Genomic DNA, 12,903 nt, shown 5'->3' with positions numbered 1-12,903 from the left:
GGTACTGTCTTCCGTGTGTGCCTGGGTGCATAGGTCAGGTCCCTATACAATGTGTATGTATGTTATGCTTGTATGATCTATGCAGTATATAAGAAGTACATATGAACCTAGAGCTAACTCTTAGTCCTTCTCCCTAGCTTAGTTATCTTGAGATGATTCCTGTGTGTGTCACACTACTCTATCCATCATCTACCCCTGTCTTGAGTATTGTCCTATCCATCTATGTCATATGCATAGTAAACTCTTTTGACCTACCCGCCTTCCTTTGGAAATACGATACCCTTGAGAATACTCTTGGGTGAAATGCTACAATAGTATATCTGTACGCTTGCGGATTTACTCATGATTGTTAAATATACCAACAGACCCGACCCTTAGCCAGGGGTCCAAGGGTGAGGCTACACCCTTCGAACCGCCCAAGACGACCTGCGGGATGAGGCCACATGGTCCGTACTCGCTCACGCACCTCAGCGTCATCATCACGCTCCCCGCCATAGTGACCCATCGCGGTTAGGGTCAGGCCACCACGCCAGGTCTGGTACAAGCCCGCAGGTGAGGTGGGACCCGAGGTCAGGCGTTACGACGTTGAGTGGCCATGAGCACGTTGGAAAGATCGAGGAAAGCTGGGGAAAGCGGCACGCCATGCTCCGGATGATGACCTAAGGCTCACCTAATCACCTCAGGTACGGACGTTAGCAACAGCATCCGTCCCGTTCACTGTCACAGGGTTGGCGGACGAGACGGAGGCCCATCATGGAAGCGGCCAAGCCCTGCGGAGGCAGCCCATGCCGCACAGGGGCCCGTACAGGGCGCATAGGGTCCACGACGAACAAAAGGGATATGGCAAGGAAGCCCCGTGATGCCAAGGGAGGCTGGGTGCTGGTATTTCTTATGGCCTAAAGATTAATTTGAGATTAGTTTTGCAAGCCCACAGAATCATCGTTGTAGCATTTCACCCGGGAGTATTCTAAGGTATCGTATTTATATTTTCCACAAGGAAGCACTATTGGCATAGACGATTGGTAAATAAATCCTTCAAACGTTACCACAACTTAACGAGCTACAACCAGTGGGAGTAACACAGAGGAGATCCAGGATAAATAAAGATAGAGAGCGGACTAGCTAGTTGGGAGGACAACGAGACGAGACTAGGTTCCTAATATGAACTATCCAATCGGGTCAACTTCTAATAGAGACTAAACTAGATATGACGACTGCTAAAGAATCCTTATCCTAATTCACTCTCTCAAATTCGGGCACCCAAGACACACCACCTCGGAAAAAGATGAGAAGGGGGATGGTTGTGCCTACCCCTAAGTCCTACAGTTCAGAACTAACATGGTGGACTATGTAGGCCGGACAGGGCTGTCACCACCTGCCGGCTACCACAACTATTCCTTTGAACTGGGGGCAAATCAAGTCAGAGACAGTTCTAGGTTGCACACCTACAACTAGCCATTAAGATATCCTCCGGGAATCCTACGAAGGAAACTCCTTGTACAATCACAACAATTGGACTCAGACGAGAAACCCGCTAAGAGAGATTCTAAAGATAAATCAACTAGAGCCAAAGCCAAACCACTATAGTCTAAACTAGAAATATTGTAACTAGAATAAAGTAGATGTTGAATATGAATTGACTCATTGAAATATAGAACTTGAACTCATATTGATAACTCAAGTCTTACAAAAGGATAAAGGAAAAGATACAAGAGCTTATACCAGAACGTCTGAAGACTCCTTTGAAACCCCGAGGCGAAGCTCAACTTGACTCTAACTCCCAACTAAACTATCCTAACTCTACTAAGTAGCAAATGGTAGTGGAGAGCTCTTTCTTGGTGTGTCTTCCCGTTGTTGTGAAATCCCTCTATTTATAGCACCCAGGAGGCAGGAGATACTTGTAGGGGTTGAGGAGAGGAATTTGGAGGTGGGTCCCTAGGTCGGCCGACCCTAGGATCCACCGCCTCGGCCTGATCAACGCCTGAGAATAGCTCCTGGACATCAGTTTCTTGCATGCAGTTAGGCGGTTGTGCTCCGGGGTGGCCAAGTGTTGGTTCAGCTAAAGTGGATAGGTCGGCTGAATTAACATCTTATGCCCGAAATCGTGCATTGCACCGCCTTATCCCTTGGACTCCTTGGATCAGTTAGTGGGTAAGTTGTTCGGTGAGAATTGCTTGACTTGTGGGCCCATGGATCCAAATGAGTCACACTCGAGCCTTCTGATCAAACCGTCATTCATCAATGCATGGGATTTTTCATGAGTGTGTTTCTTCCTGCATGGACCAGAGGGAAACAACATGGTTTGGTCGGCCGACCTTGTGGGTTCAGCCGACCGGACCATTATGCCCAGATTTGGTCCAGAGTTTGTCCTTCTGCTTCCTGCAATAAATAATCACCAAAGCTCGTGGAACTTTGTTATTCAAATAAAAATATGCCTATGGATTGGTTCATGTTTCGTTATTTCCAAGAATTTGATGGTTGAATTTTGTGTATAATGACCGTCAATAGTGGGCGGCCCTGACCATGCCACGACCCCGACCTCTGCGGTCGGGGAACCCCCTCCTTTCTCCAAAACACTGTCTCCCAGTCCCTGTCCTATATAAAGGGAACCAGGCCTTCCTTTTTTGCTCTCTCTCGAATTCACACACACACACGCGCACGCATGCACACACACACACACATCCCATGAACGCTTGCTTGCAAGAAACCAGTTGTAAGCCCAGTGCACTCGATCCAAGGAACACAACTCCTGCTGAAACTGTAGGGACCTTCCCGAACCAGTATAATTTCTTGTATCTTGTTGCAAGCCATCGAAAGTGAGGAGAGCGCGGTGTACACTCACTAGTCAGCGGTACAAAACACCGAAAATTGGGGTGCTAGGTAGGGGGAGTTGCGCATTCCTTGCTAGCTTTCGATGGCCTCCTTCAGTTTCAGCGCCGATGGTAGCGCTGCCCTTGGTGACACCATTCGCTTCGGGAGCCTTGAGTTCATCATCGATGCTGGGGGCGAGCTGCAGCCTGTCCCCAGCTTTCTCCTTGCCCAGGCTTTCCGTTTTGGAAGCCTGGACTTCGTAGCCGACTAGCTTGGTTACCTGCACCTCCTCGAGGAGGGGCTCCCCATCCAGCCTGAGGTCATAGGGGTGCCACTTAGCGACGATCACGCTGCGTTGCCCATCGACGGTGACACCCTAGCGCATCAGATCGACACGCACCTCGGGGTTGATCCTAAGCCTGAGGCCTGCCAGTACACCTTCTATGCGCTGGCCAATGTCAAATCTCGGGGGAGGCCCCAATTCTCCTAGAAAGCAAGTTCTGGGACCCACGGTCCAGCTGCCGTACGATCTTCAAAACGCCGCCCAGCTCTTCCAGCTGGACCTTGAGCACCAGCTCTACCTCACCCCCGTGAACCCTGCATTCATGGGAGTGGCGGAGTACTCGCCCGCATCTTTCCACCATCGATCAGAGCTAGGAGGTTCAATCTGTGAGCAGCTCCTCATTAGAGATGGAGCTCATCTACCATGACAACTTGTCAAGAGAGTACTTCATGGCGGAGCTTACCGAGCACACCCCACCGGACGGCCAGCACCCACAGCAGTACCAGCGCACGCCGGGGGAGCGAGAGGTGTACCTTTGTGAAAAGGCAGAGCACCTCGCCACTGAAGCAGCGGAGCTGGATAAGCGGCACGCACATCTGGAGCGCAATCACACCGAGCTGAGCAAGCAGCGCTGCGAGCAGGTGGGCAAGATGGCTCGCACCTGTTCTCACCGCGTTCATGAGCAGATCATGTGCGACGAGAACGGTGTTCCCCACTTCGCCCGAGGTAGCCAGAACATGGTTGCCGCCACGATGATCCTGCGCTCGATCCCTGAGCCGAGGACCCCGAGGGATTGCGCATCCACTGTGACCTCAAGGGGCTGCTTGGGACCGCAGCGGTCCAATGGGGCGGAAAGCTCCCTCCAATGAAGGTAGGAGGCGAGCAGCAGCCACTGGACACGGAGCGCAGCTGGCCCCCAAGCTTCCCAGCGCCCACCGCTGCCACGGTTGGCCGGCAGGTGGCTGGCTGACCCACTGAAGGGACACCCAGTGCCACGACGATCCGCCGCCTTGGCGCACAGTCGCCTGCATGGTGCCCACAACACGCGGTGCACGATCTAGGCATGGCAATGTGAATGCGTGGAGTTCGATTGACAACATCATTATGACCCCGACAACTACCATGGCCATCACGACCGCTACTACGAGCGCTCACGCTTGCCGACCCTGAATGGCCGGGGCCCGAAGGCCTTCAGGAGAGGGATACGCTCATCACCCTTTCCTGAGCGCTTCCGCACCCCGACCAACATCAGCAAATACGTCGGGGACACAAATCCCAACATCTGGCTGGATGACTACCAGCTCACTTGTCGGGCCGGAGGCACCAACGACGACAACTTCATCATTTAGTACTTGCCGATCTTCCTCGCATATTTGGCTCGGGCATGGCTGGAGTATCTCTAGCTAGATTGCATCCATGGCTGGTCCGACCTCTGTCGGATTTTCATCGGCAACTTTCAGGGTACGTACAGCCGACCCGGCAACTCTTGGGACCTTAAGAGCTGCAAGCAAAAGTTGGGGGAAATGCTCCGGAATACATCCATTGCTTCTCCCAGCAGTGCAATGAGCTACCCGATGTAGCGACGCCAACATGATCAGGGCGTTCATCTCAGGGACCACCTGGAAGACACTTGTCCACAAGCTCGGGTGCGCCAAGCTTCCCTCCACGAAGGAGCTCCTTGACACCGCCACCAACCACACCTTAGTGGAAGACGTGGTGGTTGCAATCTTTGATAGAGGGGAAGGCATTGCCAAGCGCGGGGGCGAGGAGGAGGGTGGCCCTTCCCTCCGCGACAAGAAGAAGAAGAACAAGAAGCGCCACGATGTCGACCTATGTTGACAGTCATTAAGTACCAAATATGACTGTCAATATACTCAAGAATAAAGGAGGATTGACATTTCTTACACGCATATTTGGTTTCGAATAATGTAGTTCCATTTGTCCTTGGAGATTATTTGGTTGTAGGTGAATAAGCACCCTCTAAGGATCTAAGAAACACGCTTCTGACCAATGGGGGTTGCCACGTGTGCATCCCATGGATAGAAGGGCCCACAAACTACCACAACCACCTCAATCCACCGGATAATGCACACAACCACCATTGGGACCCACCAAGCAGTCACCCAGAGAAAGGCGATTGCGAGGGGGCCCACAGGGGGTCGGCTCAACCCCTGGTTCGGCCAAATCGGCCTTGCCTCCCCTCATCTCCAGCTTCCACGTGGCAATGGTTTAGGTCAGTTAAGGGATATTCCCTGAAGATTCCCTCACAGAACCACCTCTTGGAGCCTATAAATATGAGGGGTGGGGCTCCATTCTAGGACACACGCAACTAGTGAATCACTCTCTCTCTCTTAGTTCCCAAGTTAGTGGAGTTAGGTTAGAGTAGCTCTCCTTCAGGTTCTAGGTCTCTTTGGAGTCTCGGGTATGGCTCTTGTATCATTTGTTCCTAGGATGACTTTATTCTATTCAAAGTATACATCTTCTTTATATAGTGTTGTGTTTGGTTCTCATATGCATGAGTTAGTTATATACCTTTGCTATGTTGATGTGCTAGGCTTATATGCTTGTATGCTAGTCATATACCCTTGCTATCATAGATAGGCTTATATACGTCCATGTATGCCTTGAGACCATGCTTCAGTACATACTCTATGTGTATATATATCTTGTATAGATTAGTTTATCTATGCTACGGCATCGGTTCAATGGCCATTTCTATGGTGGGTTCAGCCATTGATACAATAGCCCCGTATGGCTGGAGTGTTGTTAACAATGCAAGCATGGTGCTTGGATTGCTCAGCTTCATTGGATATGAGTTTGCTCCACAGGTTGCTAAGGGTAGGCCGTAGGTGGTGACAACCCTATTGGTCCTTCGTAATCCCCCATGTTTGAGTATGCTGTAGGAGTTCGAAACTTAGCAGTAACTATGTCGGGCGGAGCCAGTACGGATACTGTCTCCCCGTGTGTGCCTGGGTGCATAGGCCTGAGTTATATACAATGTATATGTATGTTATGCTTGTATGATTTGACACCATATAGGTAGTACATATGAACCTAGAGCTAACTTTTAGTCCTTTTCCCTAGCTTAGTTATCTTGAGATGATTCCAGTGTGTGTCACACTATCTATCTATCTTACTCCTGCCTTGATTATTATCTCTATCCATCTATGGCATACTCATATGCATATTAAACTCTTTTAATCTACCCACCTTCCTTTGGGAAATACGATACCCTTGGGAATACTCTTGGGTGAAATGCTACAATGGTATATCTGTGGGGGATATAATTCCAGGGTACCACTCAGATGGGCCTAGCCACCCTCCAAAGGGGGTGCCACGGCCCATGCGAGGGGGACTTAGGATAGGCGTATGGATCAAGATGAAGGATCGGCATCAAGAGATATACTTACGGATATGCATGTTTAAATATGTAAAGAGATAACTTGTACGGAAAGGTAGTAGATTTCCATGCAATCGGCTAGGTTTAGATCGAATCGGATCTGTAACCTTACCCCCCAAACTATATAAGGACGGCAGGGAACCCCCCTTAAAAATCCAAGACATATTCAATACACTATACGCTGAGAATACAACTCTGAGCACAGGATGTAGGGTATTACACCAATCTGGTGGCCCGAACTTGGTAAAGTCCCCTGTGTTCTTGTGTTCATCGATCTAGCTCTAGGTGCGGCGATCCTCTCCACACAATCTACCACCTTGGTCTACCCCGTGGTGGACTACCGGACTATTCCCCTGATAGTTGGAGAGCCAGGTAGGGGTTCCTTGTGTCAGTTGAAAAGCTTGATGGACGCTGTTAGGATCCCAAAGAGCTGCATCATCTTCACCACGATGGGAGTTGCAATTCCCTTCTAGGGACATCACGCTACCTTCGCCACTGGCGATCGTGCAGCCAACTACTCGGCCTCTCTTGGGGGCCAGCTTCTCATCGGGGAGGTGCCTTGCATCATCCCTAGTCCCTCAGTCGAGAAGATCGAAATCTCCGATCAGGCTACGACACCGGTCGCGGGTGATTCGAATCTAGCTGACAGATCCAATCTGATTGGCAACAAGGCCTAGGCTAACCAAGTAGTCCTCAGCAGGCCGCCACAGACTAGGAACCTACAAGTTCCGGTCGACGATCTGTTGTACCCTATAGCAGAAAAGGACGGAGCCCCCATGGCTCTCTCCAATGATGATCTTGTCCAAGCTATGGATTGGATCGCATCTCAGCTGGCCGAGTGCATAACCGTCCATGTGTCTACTCTCAGAGGGGCGTCGACTAGTTCGACCCCTCAGATCCGTTTCCCTTACGGGTTGAGGAACGCCGCCACCACCTTCCAGGAGGCGACGAGGAAAGCTATGGCGAGATCAAACTTCTTTGACTTGGTCAATGATCAGTCAGATGAGGATGAGCCGCAAATCGTGGCTGTTATCAACAGCCATCTGCCAGCCGGCGACTACCTTTTTCCAATCTTGGAGGAAGGCATGGAGATGGACTACACCACCAACCCAGATTAGCTGTTGGAGGGATGCTCTCGGATGCAATCTGCAATGGGTCTTGAGTCGAAGGTAGAAGATGAAGACCAGACAGAAATTTCCGTTGAATCTACTGATGACTCCGAAAGTAATTTGCCCCCCGATTTCATTGACGCTATTGCCCCGGCAGCACTGATCTTTGATGACGAATGAACCGTGGAGGGGAAACGGAGCAGGCCAAGGCACATCATGTTCAAAAGAATGCCAACCGAGCCGCTAGGCGATAGCAGATCCTCAACGCTGCTGGGGACACCAACGATAGCGGAGACCATGCTGAGTCCCACCAAGATAGGAGGAGGAGGTTGCGAGGTAGCAAGCAGCACACCCTTCACCCTTGTAACCTTGAGCAGGAGTTCACCATGGAATACGACAGTCACAAGGTCTACATGACTCTGAAGGATAACCTTGTTGCTGCCAACGAAAAACTCTCCAAACTTGTCCCCAACACTTCGGGATTGGCACGAGTGTAAGTGATGGTCCAGACTGCCACGACCCTGATCAACTGTATGGAGCCATCCCCACAGGTTCGACAGAAGCGGGGCAGAACTTCCAAGATGCAACACTTTGGCTCACGGTGAGACAAAGACCTCCGCGATTGGATCAACCGAGGACGCAACGCGAGGCACACAATCAAACGCCGCATCTCCCAACAAGATGATGAGGAGATCCGACACAGGGAGGAGTATGACCGAGAGCATGGACCTCCCCAGTGAGGCAGACGTCATGGCAAGACATCCGAACCTATGTCGGAGAGCAGCTACGAGGAATCCGACTACTCGGACTACTTAGACTCCGCAAGCGATGGCTATGCCTCCGGAGAAAGACCAGTCGGCCATTCCTGTAAAGGTTGGGGAAGAGCTCCAACGTACAATGGATTCCTCTCCCTCACCAAGAGGCTTCACCAAGTCACATGGCCGTGTGGTTTTAAGCTTTCTGATGTCGAAAAATATGATGGGAAGTCAGACCCTGCCTAGTGGCTCCAGATCTACTCCACCACTGTTAATGCGGCGGGAGGTAACACCGACGTGATGGCGAACTACATGCCCATCATGCTCACCAAGGACTGTCTCAACTAGCTAGTAGGGCTCCCACGTGATGCCATCGACAACTAGGAGTAGCTCTGCTTGCTATACACCGGCAACTACATCGGCACCTGGGAAAGGCCTGGAAGCAAAAGGCTCCTAGGTCAGATTTGCCAGCAGAAGAACAAGACACCGCGAGGCTATATCCATTGGTTCTCCGAGAAGAAGAACTCAGTCCCCTTCGTTGAGGACCATGACATGATGAGTGACTTTCAGAATGGTCTCGCCAATGACAAGCTGATCAACAAGTGGACTAGGAAGCCGCTGAAGAACATCAACGAGATGTTCGCCATCGCCAATGGCATGGCGGATGGAGAAGAGGCAGAGAAGGAGCAACTCAATGAGTTCAAGGCCCGATGGAACAAGGAGAGCCACTCTCGCCCGAGGGCTCGCAAGGTGGAAATACGCATCGACTATCTTGAATCCTCCCGCGGGCGGAGCAACACAGCCGGAAGTGAAAGACGGTTGAAGTCATCGCCGCAGTGCAGCAAGGGCAAGGAGGTATCAACCCTGAGGAGTTCCAAAAGATGCTGGACATGCAATGCCCGTACCACAAGAAGCACAAGCACATGATCTGAATCCAACATAGACACCCTTCTTGGGCATCATCCCGGGCGACCCAGTGGTTCCTCTGGGATAGATCACGCTACCGATTACCTTTGATACGATGGAAAACTATCAAACCAAGTACCTCCCTTTTATCGTTGCTGACTCTAACACCGCCTATCACAATATACTCGGTAGACCAGCTCTGGCAAAGTTCATGGCGGTTCCGTACTATGTCTACATGATTATGAAGATGCTTGCTCCAAATGGAGTCATCACAGTCTTGGGGAACGTGCGCACAGTGTATGACTACGAGAGGGAAAACCTCCAAATCGCAGCTACCTTGGAGCTCTCGGTGCGCATAGGGGATATCCTCACTGCCTCTAAGAAGGTAGAGTTAGAGGAGCTGGAGATCCCGATGAAGAAGCCTGCATCATAGGCGATCAAGGAAAAGCCGTAAGATACAAAGAAGGTATCGCTCGGCCTTGAAGACCTGTTAAAGATGGCGACCATAGGGGCCAACATGGACCCCAAATAGGAAAGCGCGCTCATCAAGTTTCTCCGATCCAACTGGGATATCTTCACCTGGAAACTAGCGGATATGCCAGGAGTCTCGAAGAAATTTGCTGAGCACTCCTTGAAGGTTGACGTGAAGGCTAAACCGATCAAGCAAAAGCTTTGTCGTTTTGCGCAGGATCGAAAGGAGGCGATTAGGGTAGAGATTACAAAGCTGTTAGCGGCCGATTTTATCAAAGAGGTGTATCACCCCGACTGGTTAGCTAATCCAGTTCTTGTAAATAAAAAGAATAAGGAATGGAGAATGTGTGTTGATTATACTGATCTCAACAAACACTGCCCTAAAGACTCCTTTACCCTCCCGCGAATAGATCAAGTTGTAGATTCCACGGCAGGATGCATCCTGCTCTGTTTTCTCGATTGCTACTCAGGCTATCACCAGATAAGCCCGAAGGAAGAAGACCAGATCAAGATGTCGTCCATTACGCCCTACGGCACGTACTGCTACATGACTATGTCTTTCGGTCTCAAGAACGCCGGTGCAACATACCAACGAGCGATCCAAGCGTGCCTGGATGCACAGATCGGTAAAAATGTTGAGGCTTATATGGACGACGTGGTCATCAAGACCAAGAGGTTGATTCACTAATTAGCAACCTGATCAAGACGTTCAACAACCTTAGGAGGTTCCCGTGGAAGCTAAACCTAGAAAAATGCATTTTTGGCATCCCATCTGGGAAACTACTCGGCTTCATCGTCAGCCACCGCGGCATTGAGGCTGATCCAGAGAAGGTCAATGCGATCACTCGGATAAAGCCTCCTCAAAGCTAGAAAGATGCCCAACAGCTCACTGGATGCATGGCAGCGCTGAGCCAGTTCATATCTAGGTTCAGAGTATGTGGACTACCCTTCTTCAAACTCCTGAAACACCAAGACAACTTCAACTAGAAGTAGGAGGCTCGGACGTTGTTTGAGGAGCTCAAGGCCTACCTTCAGAAGCCTCCAATCCTCACGGCACCGGCAGACAAGGAGACGCTCTACCTCTACATCTCCGCTACTACCCATGTAGTCAGCACGGTATTGGTGGTGGAGCGATCAGAAGGACACGCATACGGCGTCCAGTGACCCGTATACTTCATCAGTGAAGTCCTGACGGAGTTCAGGGTCCACTACAATCAGGTGTAGAGCTTCTATATGCACTCCTAATCGCCGCTAGAAAGATGAAGCACTACTTCGAAGCCTAGAAGATCGTCGTAGTGTCTGGCTATCTCATAGGCGATATCTTACATAACAGAGACGCCATGGGACGAATCATGAAGTGGTCCATAGAGTTGGCTGCGCACAACATCACCTTCACTCCCCGGACCTCCATCAAGTCGCAGATCCTATCTGACATCATGGCCGAGTGGATAGAGATCTAGACGCCATTCCCAAAGGAGGAACTCATATACTGGTCTATGTATTTCAACGGATCCCTCAAGATGGAGGGAAGTGGCGCTGGAATCTTATTCATCTCCCCTAAAGGAGAAACGCACAAGTACGTCCTGCAGACAATGTTCCTAGTATCGAACAACGTTGCAGAGTACGAAGCGGCCCTCCATGGGCTACGCATTGCAATTTCCCTTGGGATCAAGCACCTTATTGTCAGACGTGACTTAGCACTCATCATCAACCAAGTGAACAAGAATGGGTCAAGAACCAGCGAGAAGATGGACGCCTATTGCGTAGAAATACAGAAGTTGGAAGGAAAGTTCTATAGATTAGAATTCCACCATGTCATCCGCAACAACAACATGGCAGCTGACGCTCTGGCCAAGATGGGATCAACAAGGTCAGCGGTGCCACCTGGGCTGTTCATCCAGGACCTTATAAAGCCCTCAATCAAGAACTCCTTGGAGGAAGAGGAAGCCACGGAACTTCAGCTCCCCCATCAGGCAGCCTCAATGATGTCCTAATTATCAAGCCTGAGCTGGACTGGATAACAGAAATTAGGAACTTCATTAAAGATGGAGCACTCCCGCAACCCGAGTCCAACCCAGACCGAGAAACGCGAGCGTTCCACGAGTGGATCACTCGGCAGAGCAAGAACTATGTCCTCATAGGAGACAACCTTTACCGTTGGGGCGCACAATCACGCATCCCCTAGAAGTGCATCTCCTAGGAAGAAGGACGTTACCTGCTCCAAGAGATCCACGCAGTCATCTGCGGAAATCACACCGGCACCAAAACAATCATCGGCAAAGCCTTTCGATCCAGCTTTTGCTGGCCCACAGTGGTAGCGGACGCACAGAACCTGGTTCGCCGGTGCGAGGGATGTTAATTCTTCACCAAACAGATCCATGCGCCGGCACAGGAGCTGCAAACTATCCCAATGTCATGGCCCTTCTTGTGCTGGGGACTCGACATGATCGGTCCCTTCAAAATGGCATCCGTAGGATACAACCACATATTGGTCGCCATTGACAAGTTCACCAAGTGGATAGAGGTGAAGGCAATCAAGACGCTAATGGCTGCTAAAGCCACCAAGTTCATAGCGGAGATAACCAACAGGTTTGGGGTCTCCAGTAGGATCATAATTGAGGTAGGAACAAACTTCACCGGCTAGGAGTTCCAAGACTTCTGTGATGAACAAAACATCAAGGTCTGTCATGCTTGCATCGCCCACTCGAGGGCCAACGGCCAAGTCGGGCAGGCCAACGGAGCAGCGTTGTAGGGAATCAAGTCCAGGATCTTCGATCGGTTGAAGAAGTACGTGACCAAATGGTTGCAGGAGCTACCTGTGGTAATATGGGGGCTGCGCACGCAGCCAAGTAGAGCCACGGGCCAAACCCCATTCTTCCTGGTGTATGGGTCAGAGGCGGTACTGCCGACTGATCTCATGTTCAGTGTGCCACGAGTGGAGATGTACAAAGAAGATGAAGCTAAGAATGTGCACATTGAGGACACTAACAGCATCGAGGATGGACGGGTGGTGGCGAGTATCCAGGCTGCAAGGTACGCTCAAGGCTTGCGTCGCTATCATGACAAGAACATCCAGATGAGAGGCTTTTGCATCAGAGAGCTGGTGCTCCAGTGCATCCAGAGCAAGAAAGACATGCACAATCTGGTAGCTCCATGGGAGGCCGTTCA

The sequence above is a fragment of the Setaria italica genome, chromosome IV (genome assembly GCF_000263155.2).
Source record: "Setaria italica strain Yugu1 chromosome IV, Setaria_italica_v2.0, whole genome shotgun sequence".
NCBI classification, from domain to species: domain Eukaryota; kingdom Viridiplantae; phylum Streptophyta; class Magnoliopsida; order Poales; family Poaceae; genus Setaria; species Setaria italica.
Note: the sequence above shows the minus strand (reverse complement) of the source record.